The 14,345-nt window shown below is 44.1% G+C and overlaps 1 long non-coding RNA gene across 7 annotated transcripts in view; it reads left to right on the top strand.

The window, feature by feature from the left end:
* Positions 1 to 9,471, top strand: part of LOC143829020 (uncharacterized) — a 113,789-nt gene extending 104,318 nt beyond the window's left edge. For 5 of the 7 annotated variants that reach the window (XR_013227974.1, XR_013227975.1, XR_013227971.1 and 2 more), the window contains one exon: positions 5,902 to 6,233. This is a non-coding gene — a long non-coding RNA (uncharacterized LOC143829020). Of the gene's footprint in view, positions 1 to 5,901; positions 6,234 to 9,061 lie in introns of those variants that run through there. The other 2 variants (XR_013227977.1, XR_013227972.1) reach the window with 1 other exon arrangement.
* The last annotated feature ends 4,874 nt before the right edge of the window (positions 9,472 to 14,345 follow it).

Below are 14,345 nucleotides of genomic sequence, written 5' to 3'. Positions count from 1 at the left end.
CTAACCCGAGAGGTGTGTTGCTTGCCAGGGGCGAAAATTAAAGATGTTTCAGAAAGGCTACCCAAACTACTCAAATCTACAGATCGCTACCCATTTGTGGTGGTCCATGTGGGAACGAATGACATGTCCCTGAATACCATCGCTCCTATTAAAAAAGACTATCAAGATCTGGGGAGGAAGCTCAAGCAAATGGGGGCACAAGTGGTATTCTCTTCAATCTTGCCTGTCAAGGGAAGAGGAATGCATCGGGAGAGGAAGATAATGGAGGTGAATCACTGGCTGCGTAGTTGGTGCCGGCAGGAGAGATTTGGTTTCTGGGACCATGGGATAGGCTTTCTTGAGGAAGGCCTACTAGCACCTGATGGACTGCACTTATCGAAACTGGGGAAGAATGTGTTTGGCAGGAACCTGGGGAGATTCATCAGGAGAGCTTTAAACTAAAGCAACTAGGGGAAGGAGACGATCAACATAGGGAGTGTATGGAAGGAAAACGATCGGAGGCAGCCCAACCGGCAAGGCCAGCTCATAGGGAACCAAAAGTAAAAGGATTCAGTTGTCTTTATACTAACGCCCGAAGCATGGGCAATAAAAAGGAAGAGCTGGAACTTCTCATGCTGATGGAAAGGTATGATCTAGTAGGCATCACAGAAACTTGGTGGAATGATTCTCATGACTGGAATGTAATGGTGGATGGATATGAACTGTTCAGAACAGAATAGATCGAAGAGGTGGAGGAGTGGCACTGTATGTGAGGAAAGGGCTTACCTGTCAGGAAATTCTAGTGAAGGAGAGCATATCTGCAGTGGAAAGCATCTGGGTGAAAATAAGTGAGGGGAAAACAAACAGTGTGGTGGTTGGTGTCTGCTACCGACCGCCTGACCAACGAGAGGATGTGGATGCTGCACTTTGTGAGCAGCTTGAGAAAATATCCAAACGGCAGGACCTTGTCATCATGGGTGACTTCAATTTCCCAGATGTGTGCTGGGAAACTAACTCTGCGAAGCGTCCTCAGTCATGCAAGTTTCTGACCTGCCTGGCTCACAATTTCATTTATCAAATGGTAGATGAACCCACAAGAGGTTCAGCCATACTGGACTTAGTACTGACCAACAGGCAAGAGTTGGTGGATGAGGTGAAGGAGGTGGGGACCCTAGGGGGAAGTGACCATGTCCTCATAGAATTCCTTTTGAGATGGGGAGCCAAGGAAGCTTGTAGCCAGACGCGGATGTTGGATTTTCGTAGGGCAAACTTTAATAAACTCAGAGACATGATGAGTGTCATACCATGGACGAGAATGCTGGAAGGGAAGGGAGCATGTGAAGGGTGGGCGCTACTCAAACAAGAGCTATTGCATGCTCAATCAATGACTATTCCAGAAAGACGAAAACACTGCAGGAGCTCTAAGAAGCCTATTTGGATGAACAGAGAACTTCAAGAGGAACTAAGAAAGAAAAGGAAAATGTTCAGGAAATGGAGGGAAGGACAGAGCTCTAAAGAAGAGTACCTACAGGTTACTAGGCACTGTAAATCAATCATCAGAAAGGCCAAAGCTGAGAGTGAGCTAAGATTGGCCAGGGAAGTCCATTGTAACAAGAAAATATTTTTCAGTTATGTGAGGAGCAAAAGTAAAGTCAAGGAGGCAATAGGCCCACTGTTGGGTGCAGATGGACAAACTCTAACGAAAGATGCAGAGAAAGCAGAAAGGCTTAGTGCCTATTTTACATCAGTTTTTTCCCACAGGTCAAAGTGTTTAGGCACATCTAGAGATGGCTGTAGCCAAAGGATAGTTAGTGTCTGGGTGGCAGGTTAACATGGATAGAGAGGTTGTCGAGAGGCATTTAGCTGCACTGGATGAGTTCAAATCCCCTGGTCCAGATGAAATGCACCCGAGAGTACTCAAAGAACTTTCCAGAGAACTTGCACAGCCCTTGTCCATCATCTTTGGAACCTCTTTAAGGACTGGAGATGTCCCGGAGGACTGGAAAAGAGCAAACGTTATTCCGATCTTCAAAAAAGGGAGGAAGGATGACCCAGGAAACTACAGACCAGTGAGTCTGACCTCTGTTGTGGGGAAGATAATGGAGCAGATATTAAAGAGAGCGATCTGCAAACATCTGGAGGACAATTTGGTGATCCAAGGAAGTCAGCATGGATTTGTCTCCAACAGGTCCTGCCAGACCAACCTAGTTTCCTTTTTTGACCAAGTAACAGGTTTGCTGGATCGGGGAAATTCGGTTGATGTCATTTACTTGGATTTTAGTAAAGCTTTTGACAAGGTTCCCCATGATGTTCTGATGGATAAGTTGAAGGACTGCAATCTGGATTTTCAGATAGTTAGGTGGATAGGGAATTGGTTAGAGAACCGCACTCAAAGAGTTGTTGTCAATGGTGTTTCATCAGACTGGAGAGAGGTGAGTAGCGGGGTACCTCAGGGCTCGGTGCTCGGCCCGGTACTTTTTAACATATTTATTAATGATCTAGATGAGGGGGTGGAGGGACTACTCATCAAGTTTGCAGATGACACCAAATTGGGAGGACTGGAAAATACTCCGGAAGATAGAGACAGAGTTCAACGAGATCTGAACACAATGGAAAAATGGGCAAATGAGAACAAGATGCAATTTAATAAAGATAAGTGTAAAGTTCTGCATCTGGGTCAGAAAAATGAAAAGCATGCATACTGGATGGGGGATACGCTTCTAGGTAGCACTGTGTGTGAACGAGACCTTGGGGTACTTGTGGATTGTAAACTAAACATGAGCAGGCAGTGTGATGCAGCAGTAAAAAAGGCAAATGCCATTTTGGGCTGTATCAACAGAGGCATCACATCAAAATCACAAGATGTCATAGTCCCATTGTATACGGCACTGGTCAGACCACACCTGGAGTACTGTGTGCAGTTCTGGAGGCCTCACTTCAAGAAGGACGTAGATAAAATTGAAAGGGTACAGAGGAGAGCGACGAAGATGATCTGGGGCCAAGGGACCAAGCCCTATGAAGATAGGTTGAGGGACTTGGGAATGTTCAGCCTGGAGAAAAGGAGGTTGAGAGGGGACATGATAGCCCTCTTTAAGTATTTGAAAGGTTGTCACTTGGAGGAGGGCAGGATGCTGTTTCTGCTGGCTGCAGAGGAAAGGACACGCAGTAATGGGTTTAAACTTCAAGTACAACGATATAGGCTAGATATCAGGAAGAAATTTTTCTCAGTCAGAGTAGTTCAGCAGTGGAATAGTCTGCCTAGGGAGGTGGTGAGCTCCCCCTCACTGGAAGTCTTCAAGCAAAGGTTGGATACACACTTTTCTTGGATGCTTTAGGATGCTTAGGGCTAATCCTACGTTGAGCAGGGGGTTGGACTAGATGGCCTGTATGGCCCCTTCCAACTCTATGATTCTATGATTCTATGGTTATCAGATCCCCTCTCAGTCGTCTCCTCTCTAGGCTAAACAGACCAAGCTCCCCCAGCCTCTCTACATATGTCTTGGTCTCCAAACCCCTCACCACCTTTGTTGCCCTCCTCTGGACACATTCCACTTTGTCAACATCCCTCTTCAATTGGGGTGGCCAAAACTGAACACAGTACTCCAAGTGAGACCGAACCAGAGCAGAGCAAAGCGGTACCATTACCATTTGTGATCTAGACATGATACTCAGTTTGATACAGCCCAAAATCTCATTTGCCTTTTTAGCCACCGAGTCACACTGCTGACTCATGTTCAATGTATGGTCTACTAAGACTCCTAGATCTTTTTTGCACATACTACTACCAAGGCAAGTTTCCACCATCTTATATTTGTGTATTTGGTTTTTCCTACATAAATGCAGGTAGGAATACATTTGTCCCTATTGAACTTCATTTTATTCAATTTAACCCACTTTTCGAGCCTATCAAGATCATCCTGTATTCTGTTGCTGTCTTCAGTTGTGTTTGCTGCCCATCCCAGTTTAGTATTGTCTGCAAATTTAATAAGTACCCCCCTCTAATCCCTCATTGTTCTCTCTTGCCCCAGAGGGACAGACCACAATGAATGGGATGAAATTAATTCCAAAGAAATTAAATCTAAACATCCAGAAGAAGTTCCTGACAGTTAGAGCGGTTTCTCAGTGGAACAGGCTTCCTCAGGAGGTGGTGGGTTTTCCATCTTTGGAAATTTTTAAACAGGGGCTGGATAGCCATCTGACGGAGAGGCTGATTCTGTGAAGGCAAAGGGGTGGCAGGTTACAGTAGATGAGCGATTGGGATGTGAGTGTCCTACATAGTGCAGGGGATTGGACTAGATGACCCATGAGGTCCCTTCCAACTCTATTATTCTATGATTCCAACTAACACTCTGTGTAAAAGAGCTAAATTCCATTTTGCTTTAGAAGTTATGTTACCTACTGGATGGCAGATTATTAAAATCCTACAACAAACACAGGATTTAGCAAGACAACGTTCCCTGGAGAGAGGGAGACAGACTCCACCTCCACCTCCACCTCCACCACAACCCTAATCTCAACCTCAACAACCAGGTGTATCTGGTTTTGGGTAAAGACATGGAGAAATTAAAACTATTTTCATGTCAATGAAAATGTCAATGGATTAAATGTAACAGTCAAAATAATTTTTTTTTAATCAGCTCAGAAAATTGCAGGCTGATATCATTTGTTTACAAGAAACCCATATTAAATGAAAATGTGAAAACTTTAGAGTTTAGACTTTAGAGTCTAAAAGGCTAGGGAAAGCTTTTGTCACTTCAGCTTTAGCTTTAAAAAGCTTTAGTTAAAATATATATAATGAATCCAAATGTCAAAGCAGAAATTATTGTTCTAGATTTGAAGGTCATTTTATTATACTTGATCCAATTATCAGATGGAAAGAAGCTAATTTTGACAAACATATACGCACCTAATAATGTCTAAAGAGAAATTCTATGATGAATTCTTTCAAAAGCATATGGAAGTATGAGATGTAGGATTTGTTTTGATTGGAGATTTAAATGCTGTCCTGAATCTGATCCTTGATATGTCACATAAAAAACAAGGAGCTAAGCTACCACAGAAGGTTTTATTTATCTTTAATCAACTTTCACTAGTTGATGCTTGGGGATTGCAAAATCCACAAAAGCGGAAATATACTTTTTACTTACAAGGCACAGTTCTTATTCGAGGATTAATTAATGTTGGCTTTCTGAATCTTTACTTCCAATGCTGACCAATATGGAAATAATACCCAATACATTTGCTGATCATAACTCCCTGGAATTAGAACTGAGTTACCAAAGAACAGGGCTTTGATGAAGGAGAATGAATGCTTATTTTTTGAAGATAAGCAAAAATTAGAGGAATGTGAAATAGAACTGCAAGACTTTTTTCATAATCAAACTCCCAATGTTAAAAAATTCTATAATATGGGATACTATCAAAGACTACATGAGAGGGATATTAATTTGACAAAATAATATAACAAAAAGGAAAAAAACATCAAGAATTGAAATTGATTCAGGATTATCTTTGGCAACTGGAAGAACTACATCAGATGAGACAGTCTAAACAAATTTGAAAACAAAGGCTTTAAGATTGAAGAGATGAGGAACAGAAGAGATGAGGAAAAGACTGAATTTTTTAAAACAAGAGAACTTTGAATATGTGGATAAACCTGAAAAATAGTTGGCCTATAGATTGCATAACAAAACATATCAGAAGAAATCTATCTAAATGTTTAAATATAGTGGTGTGGTTTCTTTTACCACATGTGGTGGACATGTGAAATTATTCAAAATTTTTGGTGTGAAATATATGGGTTTATGCAGGAAATTATGAAGTGTACGTTTCCCATGTATGCTAAATATATGCTGTTATGTTTCTTTCCAATAAATTTACCAAAGCAACTGAAAGAGTTCTTTTTCTATGCAACTGTTGCAGCTAGGTAAATAGTAGCAGTGAAATGGAAGCAAACATCAACTGCATAAGTGGAAGAGTGGCTGGACAAGATGGGACAATTTGCATCGATGGCAAGATTGCTGAGCATGGTACGTAAAGAACCTCCAAAGAAATTTCAAGACCGCTGGAAATGCTTTCTGGACTACCAAGACATATAATTATCTGTCAAAGTACATAACTACTGTAATTAACCAACCAGTAGACTGAATGTTAGGATGAAATTGTACTTGAAAAATTAACTGTTTCCCCTTTTCCCCTCCTTCCCTGCAATGTATAACAACTCCTTCATTCCCTTACTCTCTCCGTGAAACAAATAAAACTGTTTACAAAAACAAATTATAATGGTGTGGCATGTTCCTTGAAAAGCATATCCAAGAGAGCTAGCAAGCTTTTTTCAAAGCTTATATTATTCAGAGAATAAAGGAAGCAACCTGGATGAAGAACTGGGATATCTGGAGGGTACATCCATAAATACATTTACGAAAGAACACCATAGAATATTAAATTAAAAAGTATAAATTCAAGAAATTAATGATGCAATAGTTGAAATGAAACCTCATAAAGCACCTGGGCCAGATGGATTACTGGCTGAATTTTACAAAAGAATGATTGATATAATACCCCTGTTACACCAGTCTTAACCATAAGTGCCTGTTATATTTCTGAAAGAGCCATGAAAGAGCCTGTCCAGGTGGTGTCTGGGTGGTGTCCGGGTTCGCGGGCCAATCCAGATGCACCCAGAAAAGCTGGGCATGTCCAGATTGGGCCGGCCCGTGGAGCGCCCGCCTCCAGGAGCCGGCCAAGCAGGCCAATCTGGATGCGCCCAGCAAAGCTGGGTGCTTCTGGATTGGGACAGCCCTTCAAGCGGCTGCCTGCAGCGGCTGCTCCTGCTTACTGAGCCCATTCCCAGTTGCCCACTGTGCTGCCCACACACCATGCCACACCAGGGACCACCTGGTAAGACTGCCCACCACTGACCAACCCCCTCACCTCCAGGATGTCCCTCCTGCCCCCGCCGCACCTCCTCCAATGGCCCTCCACCACACCATCAGCCCCACCTGGTAGCTCCACGCTTGCCCCACTCCACACTCTCACCTGTGGGTCCTGTTGCTCTTGCGGGCCATCTGCCCACCTAGACATGCTCGCCAACATGCGCCACCACCCTCCTCAATGCCATGTGGCAGCAGTGCCTCTCACCCATGCCCTCACTGCCTCCAGCTGCTCAGCCCTTGCGCCCTCGCTGCACCCCCCACAACCTCCGATCATCGCCCTGCACCCACCCACCCCGACCTGCTCCCTGCCCGCCTCATGCCCCCTCCTTCCACCTCCAGCCACGCCGCTAGCACCCATTGCTTTCCTGGATGCAATGGGAGTCTTACTAGTTAATTAATAAGATTATGGAAACATTAGAGGGATTAATTACAGAATCATGGAACAAACATCAATAACTTTTATACACAAAGATGGAACAGATTCATGCTTGCCACAGTCTGATAGACCAATTTCATTATTGAATTCATTATCTCCCCACAACAGACACCCTGTGACCCATTATGCACGGGGGTTTTAGCGCACATTCGGGGTGGAATGGCGGCGACTAAAATCACGGATAACGCAAGGAGCCGGCTGCAACCGGCTGCAGCTTCGGTGCATGCCGCCGAAAAAGCCGCGTCAGTGAAACGCGGAAGAAAGCGCAGCTTCCGGGTGAGCGGGGCGCAACCAGAAGCGGCGCCCGGATCGGCGCGTGCATAATCGGTTACTCTGGGTTTTGCCGCCGTCACGCCCCGCCCTGTGTATAACCGGTATGCTTCCCCCTCCGCGTTTTCCATGTGACCCGAAATCGCCGTTTCGGCGGCCGTGCATAATGGGCCTGTGAGGGAGGTGAGGCTGAGAGAGCCTTGATATCACTGCTTGGTAAGAGCAGTTTTCTCAGTGCTGTGGCGAGCCCAAGGTCACCCAGCTGGCTGCATGTGGGGGAGTGCAGAATCGAGTGTCCGCACTCCTAACCACTACACCAAATTGAGGTATAGGAGATGTCCATGAAGATCAAACAGGTTTTATGCTAAAAAGAAACATGAATATCCATCTAGTGTTAAATGCCATGGAATATGTTCAGAGGACATAACAATGCATGGCTTATGTCTTTCTTGATGCAGAAAAAGTCTTTGACAACATTCAGTGCAAGTTTCTACAAGGAACTCTATAAAAATGGTTTTGACTGAATTTGAAAATATATTATTCCAAGCCAAGCCTAACTTAACAGGGACAAATTTATAAAATATTGTTAAAATATGAGACTGAGACTGAACAAGTTAAAAATTGTATGGTTAAATGGATGCAGAATCTAAAACGGACTATCCCATTAGATGAATGGGAATTACATTTGAGTAAGACTGTAAATGAGTACCCAGCTTGCTGGGGGGTAAACGGTAATGACTGGGGAAGGCACTGGCAAACCACCCCGTATTAAGTCTGCCATGAAAACGCTAGAGGGCGTCACCCCAAGGGTCAGACATGACTCAGTGCTTGCACAGGGGATACCTTTACCTTTACCTTTTAAGACTGTAAAATGTATGAAATGTTAATTGTTAAGAGAAAATCGGTATAAAATATTTTACAGATGGTATATAACACTTAAATTACTCAGTAAAATGTCTAGGGAATATGAAGTGTTTGGAATATAATGAGAAGGTTGGCTCTTTTTATCATATCTGATGGAATTGTAAGAAAATCCGGAAATTCTGGATAACGATCCATAGTACTTAAGAAGAAGAAGAAGATTTGGTTCTTATATGCCGTTTTTCTCTACCCGAAGGAGGCTCAAAGCGCCTTCCCTTTTCTCTCCCCACAACAGATACCCTGTGAGGTGGGTGAGGCTGAGAGAGCCCAGATATCACTGCTCAGTCAGAACAGTTTTATCAGCGCCGTGGCGAGCCCAAGGTCACCCAGCTGGCTGCATGTGGGGGAGTGCAGAATCGAACCCAGCATGCCAGATTAGAAGTCCGCACTCCTAACCACTACACCCAACTGGCTCTCCTGGAAGTAATGCTGAATATTAAATTTCCTCTTTATCCTGAATATATATTATTGAGTGTAATACCAGGGAACATTTCTCAAAAGGCTGGTGACTTGTTTTTCCCAGCAACTACAGCGGCAAAACAACAGGAAATACCCAAAGTGACAGACTGGTTGAACAACGTGGGGGAATTGACCAGACTAATGAACAATAGACCTACAGAGGAATTGAAAGAACTATGGTGTTTCTACACAGACTATATAGATAGATTGTTAATAAATGTATTAGTTGAACAGTGAGGCAATAATATTATATGTGTATAATCTGATTTGTATTATTCTTTCTTCTTTATCTATTCTATATGCAAACTAATAAAAGCTGGTGATATAACAGAATTAAAAAAACCCAAAACAAACAAAAAACAGAAAATGGTTGGGAAGCATAGCTGCGTGCACACCCACCTGGGGCTCCTCCTCTTCCCAGCTCCTCTAGGCCCATCATTGGCCATTGTGGGAGAAGACACAGGTTGACATAACACCCAATAAACTATATAAAAATGAACTCCCACCCATGCAGAAAGCCCTTCCAGGGCCGTCAACCCTCTCCCCCCCCCCCCCAGATTTCATGAAACCCTGGTTGAGGAAGCCTGGCTTACACCCTTAGGAAACAAATGTAATTGAGGAGTTAGTAGTTTTTAAAGATTTTAAAAACCAATTATATTGAATGTATTATATTTGTTTTTATATAAACTGGTTTTGACTGTTTTTAAAGCCTGTTGTTTACCTGCCCTGAGCCATATAATTAAAGGTGGGTTATAAAAACAAAATTATATTATTATTATCGTTATCATTATTATTTATAGAATAGGCAACAGCCTGAAATATGCAGACTGTTAGACCACGCCACCCGCTTTAATAGGGTTGCCAGCTGCTAGGTGGGTGCCAAGAACAAATGGACCCACCAGAAGTAAAAGTCTTTTGCCTCTGCAAGTTTCTTTTTAGGTTTAGCCTCTATGCGGGGGCTGGAGTTAAAACAGTTTGTAAATGTTGTGCATGCAATTCCCCAGAGGACCAGAGCTTAAGATCCAAGCTGAGATCCAATCAGGAGCTTGAGATCCCAGTTGGGGATAGTAAGCACAGCCAATGGGGAACAAGAATCACCGCTGTCCTGTAACCAATGAAATGCCAGAGTTAATGGCCAATGAGAGATCTCTGCTTAGGACCAATGATATTACTGGGTATAGAGATCCTTTTATTCTGCAAGCGTATATAAGTTGGGGCTGTTGGTGGGTTTTTCTCAGTTCAGTTTTGCTCTTATAACATCATGCTGAGATCACAATGAAGAGCTTCCTTGGAACCCACAGATTTAACAACAGAGATCAGTTCACCTGAATAAAATGATTGCTTTGGAGGGTGGACTTATGCTCTGGCATTATATTCCACTGAGGTCCCCCCCCCCGGAAAACTCCGCCCTTCTCAGGCCACCACACCCTTCTTCCAATCTTCAGGAATTTCCCATGCTGGATTTGGCCGCCCGGCCTGTTTGCCTGCTGCACAGCTTGAAGCATTTTCCAGTTCTCTTTCTTAAGATTTCCTCTATCCCCGTTCTAGAGGTGCCCAGGATCAACCTGGGGGTTTTCTGGATGTGTGGGAGGGGTCTGCTCTGCCACTGAACTCTGCCTCCTTACTTGTTCATGATGATTGAAACGGCTGAAATACATTCTGCATCTTTCAGAGAAGGGCGAAGGTTTTAAATAGAATATATAGGTGCCAAAAACATGTCTTTTTGAACATCAAAAAATTCTTAAATGTAAAGGAAATCAGGGAAAGGGGTAGAAGAAGTAGGGGGAGGGGGAGGGGGAGGGAATGTCAGTCCTTATAAAGACAAAGATAAGGGACTGGGGGGGGAGTGTCTCCTATAGTATATTATACTTCAGTGCAGATGTAAGTATAAAATGCTCCACAAGGCCTGTAATTGAGAAAATCCATCAAATGTCCTGACAGCTGTTCCAGCATTTCCAGAAGCGATAAAAGTTGAATTTATTTCACTTTTTGAAAGGGGGCAGTATCACCTTCTGGCAGCTTTAATGAAATGCCATAAAACTCGAGGAAAAACTGTGTTGTAAAGTAATAAAAAGGTAGTCAGGAGTGGATTGTTTGTTGAAACATTCAAGGAGGGAGGGGGTGGGGGAGGCGAGGGGCCATGACTCCGCTCCAAGCGTGACCGATGAAAAACTATGGCCAGGAAGCTGAGTGATGTCAGAGGGATGAAGGCTTCCTGCTTATGAAGAATACCAAGTGCAGGATCACCTTTCCAGTCCAGCTCTCAACTTGGTGCATGTGGGCACCATCTGCTCCTTTCTGCATACCTTCTTTCAGCCTCGCTTTGGAGCCTGCGAGTCGACTCTAGCCTTTCCGCATTTGGGCTTTCCTCCCTTCATTTCTCAGGCTGAAATTCAAAACATGCTATCTGCACTGAGTCCAATGGAGGCAGCTTCCCATCATGCTTTGCTCCTTTCCGCTTTTCAAAAAAATGTGTTTTTAGGCAAAATGGTGCCTGCCTCCACCTTTGTTTTAATTGTGCTCCTTAATCTGCACCCTTGATCACCTCCCCCTTTCCCCAAAGTGTCTTGAATGTAATTTATTTTGAAAACCCCTTGGATTATAATGTTATAACACTATAACTCTGCTATGCAAGACTGTTAGACACTTTAAAAAACCCTTAGAAACAGAATTGTAACATGATCACCCCCCCCCTTTTTTTGTAAAGCAGATTTTTAGTACCGGGGGGGGGGGGGAGACGGGAGGGGAGAGGGAGGATGGCAATGAAAAAAGGGGCATTTCCAAATCACTTAAATGGTGGCTGCAGGGAAAACCCCAGTTGCATGCATTTCCACATTCGGCAGCCCCGAATTATCCCCTGTTGTGGTGCAGAGTGGTAAGCAGCAGAAATGCTGTATAAAGCTGTCTGCTGGGAGTTCAATCCTAGCAGCCGGCTCTAGGTTGACTCAGCCTTCCATCCTTCCGAGGTCGGTAAAATGAGTACCCAGCTTGCTGGGGGGTAAACGGTAATGACTGGGGAAGGCACTGGCAAACCACCCCGTATTGAGTCTGCCATGAAAACGCTAGAGGGCATCACCCTAAGGGTCAGACATGACTCGGTGCTTGCACAGGGGATATCTTTACCTTTACCTTTAGACCCTAGAAAAATAGAATCATAGAATAATAGAGTTGGAAGGGACCTCCTGGATCATCTAGTCCAACCCCCTGCACTATGCAGGACACTCACAACCCTATCGCATATCTACTGTCACCTGCCACCCCCTTGAACCTTCACAGAATCAGGCTCTCCATCAGATGGCTATCCAGCCTCTGTTTAAAAATCTCCAAAGATAGAGAACTCACCACCTCCATGTTCCACTGAGGAAGCCTATTCCACTGAGAAACCGCTCTGTCAAGAACTTCTTTCTGATGTTTAGACAGAATTTCTTTTGAATTAATTTCATCCCATTGGTTCTGGTCTGTCCCTCCGGTGCAAGAGAGAATAACTCTGCTCCATCCTCTGCATGGCAGCCTTTTAAATACTTGAAGATGGTTATCAGATCCCCTCTCAGTTGTCTCCTCTCCAGACCAAGTTCCCCCAACTTTTCCTCAGATGTCTTGGCTCCAAACCCCTCACAATCTTTGCTGCCTTCTTCTAGACACACCCCAGTTTGACTACATCCCTCTTCAACTGTGGTGTCCAAGTTGAAGAAGGATGTGGTTCTGCAAGTTCTGTGGATAGCGTCAAGAGATGCCCCCTGGTGCCAGGGGGGATTAATGTAACAGGAAAACTTGCAGCGATAAACCTTCTAACCACACCATTGTTGGAAGAGCGTGTTGGAAGAGCCTGGTTCAGGGTTACAAGATGTAGAGGGAGGACCCAGAACTCAGGGTAGCCTGCCCCCTCACACATATAAAACACAACTCTTCTTCTTCTAGATCCTTTTCACTATTGCCAAGACATGTCTGCTTGAAAAGATCCACTTGTGGGGCAAGTGAGGGGACAATTTGGGACTGTGCCTGAAGAAGGAAATTGTAGTGAGGAAATGGACAACGTCAACCCTTCAAAAATGCAAGTCTGAACAATATTGCTAGTACAGAAACAGTCCGAGCCCATCAACCTGTTCCTGGCATGAGTGCTTTTAGAACTTGGCCTGGCCAAGTGGGGCTTTTGCCTGGCATCGCTCCTGTTTGAAGGCCATATCATATTATTTAGTAGCAATTATCTTTAATCAATACAAGTTTGAACATACTAAAACATTAATATGGTTGCTGAAACCCTGTAAATCTTACAAAGCATGATTAAATAAGAAATCTTTGTTTCTCTGGATGAACTCCTGTAGTCTCAATTGTGAAACATGCCCAAATATGAACTGACAAGACAGAAATTCCATTTTGTTAGTACTTCCTCATTTGACAACATTTGTAAATATTGTAATTTCAACCAAAGTCCTTCCAATTCTCCTGTTGGAGAATCTGTGTTTCTGTTTGGTCAATTCATGCCAAATCTTATTTTCCCATGTGCACTTCTCATGCTAAAGATCCAAGCAATAAGAACAATATTATTATTATTATTGTTGTTGTTGTTGTTGTTATTTTACTTATATCCCAGCTCGAGGCAGGTCACATAAAAACAATCCCCTAAAACCAGTACAATAAAAACAATAAAACATGGTACCCCACAATATCCAATCCTTAACAAAGTAATTAAGACAAGACAAGAACGGCGGCAAGGTTCATTGTAGACTAACCTAGTCTCTGCAACCCTGCTAAAAATGGGGAGGTGGAGGGGAGCTTATGACACACTCAACCACTACATTTGTGAGGGGGACCAGATCTTTCTTGCTGCCCGGCCTCAACTGAAAGCCTGGCGGAAGAGCTCCGTCTTGCAGGCCCTGCGGAATGTTGGAAGTTCCCGCAGGGCCCGCAGCTCTTCCGGGAGCTCATTCTACCAGGTCGGGGCCTGGACCGAAAAGACCCTGGCCCTGGTCGAGGCCAGGCGAGCTTCCTTGGGACCGGGAATGACCAATAGGTTAGGCCCCGCAGAGCGTAGAGCCCTGCGGGGAGTATAGGGCAATAGTCGGTTCCTCATATATGCTGGCCCAGACCACAGATGTCCTTGAAGGTCAGAACCAAAACCTTGAACCTGATCTGGAATATAACCGGTAGCCAGTGCAGCTGCCTCAGCACTGGCTGGATGTGGGCCCTCCAAGGTGTACCTGTGAGGACTCTAGTTGCTGCATTTTGGACCAGTTGCAATTTCTGGGTCAAGCCCAAAGGCAGGCCAGTGTAGAGCGAGTTACAGAAATCTAATATGGAGGTGACCGTCACATGGATCACTGTGGCCAAGTTTTCAGAGGTCAGATAGG

Source organism: Paroedura picta, chromosome 2 (genome assembly GCF_049243985.1).
Source record: "Paroedura picta isolate Pp20150507F chromosome 2, Ppicta_v3.0, whole genome shotgun sequence".
NCBI lineage: Eukaryota > Metazoa > Chordata > Lepidosauria > Squamata > Gekkonidae > Paroedura > Paroedura picta.
The sequence above is the reverse complement of the archived record's forward strand: the minus strand, read 5'-3'. Positions and strand labels throughout refer to the sequence as shown.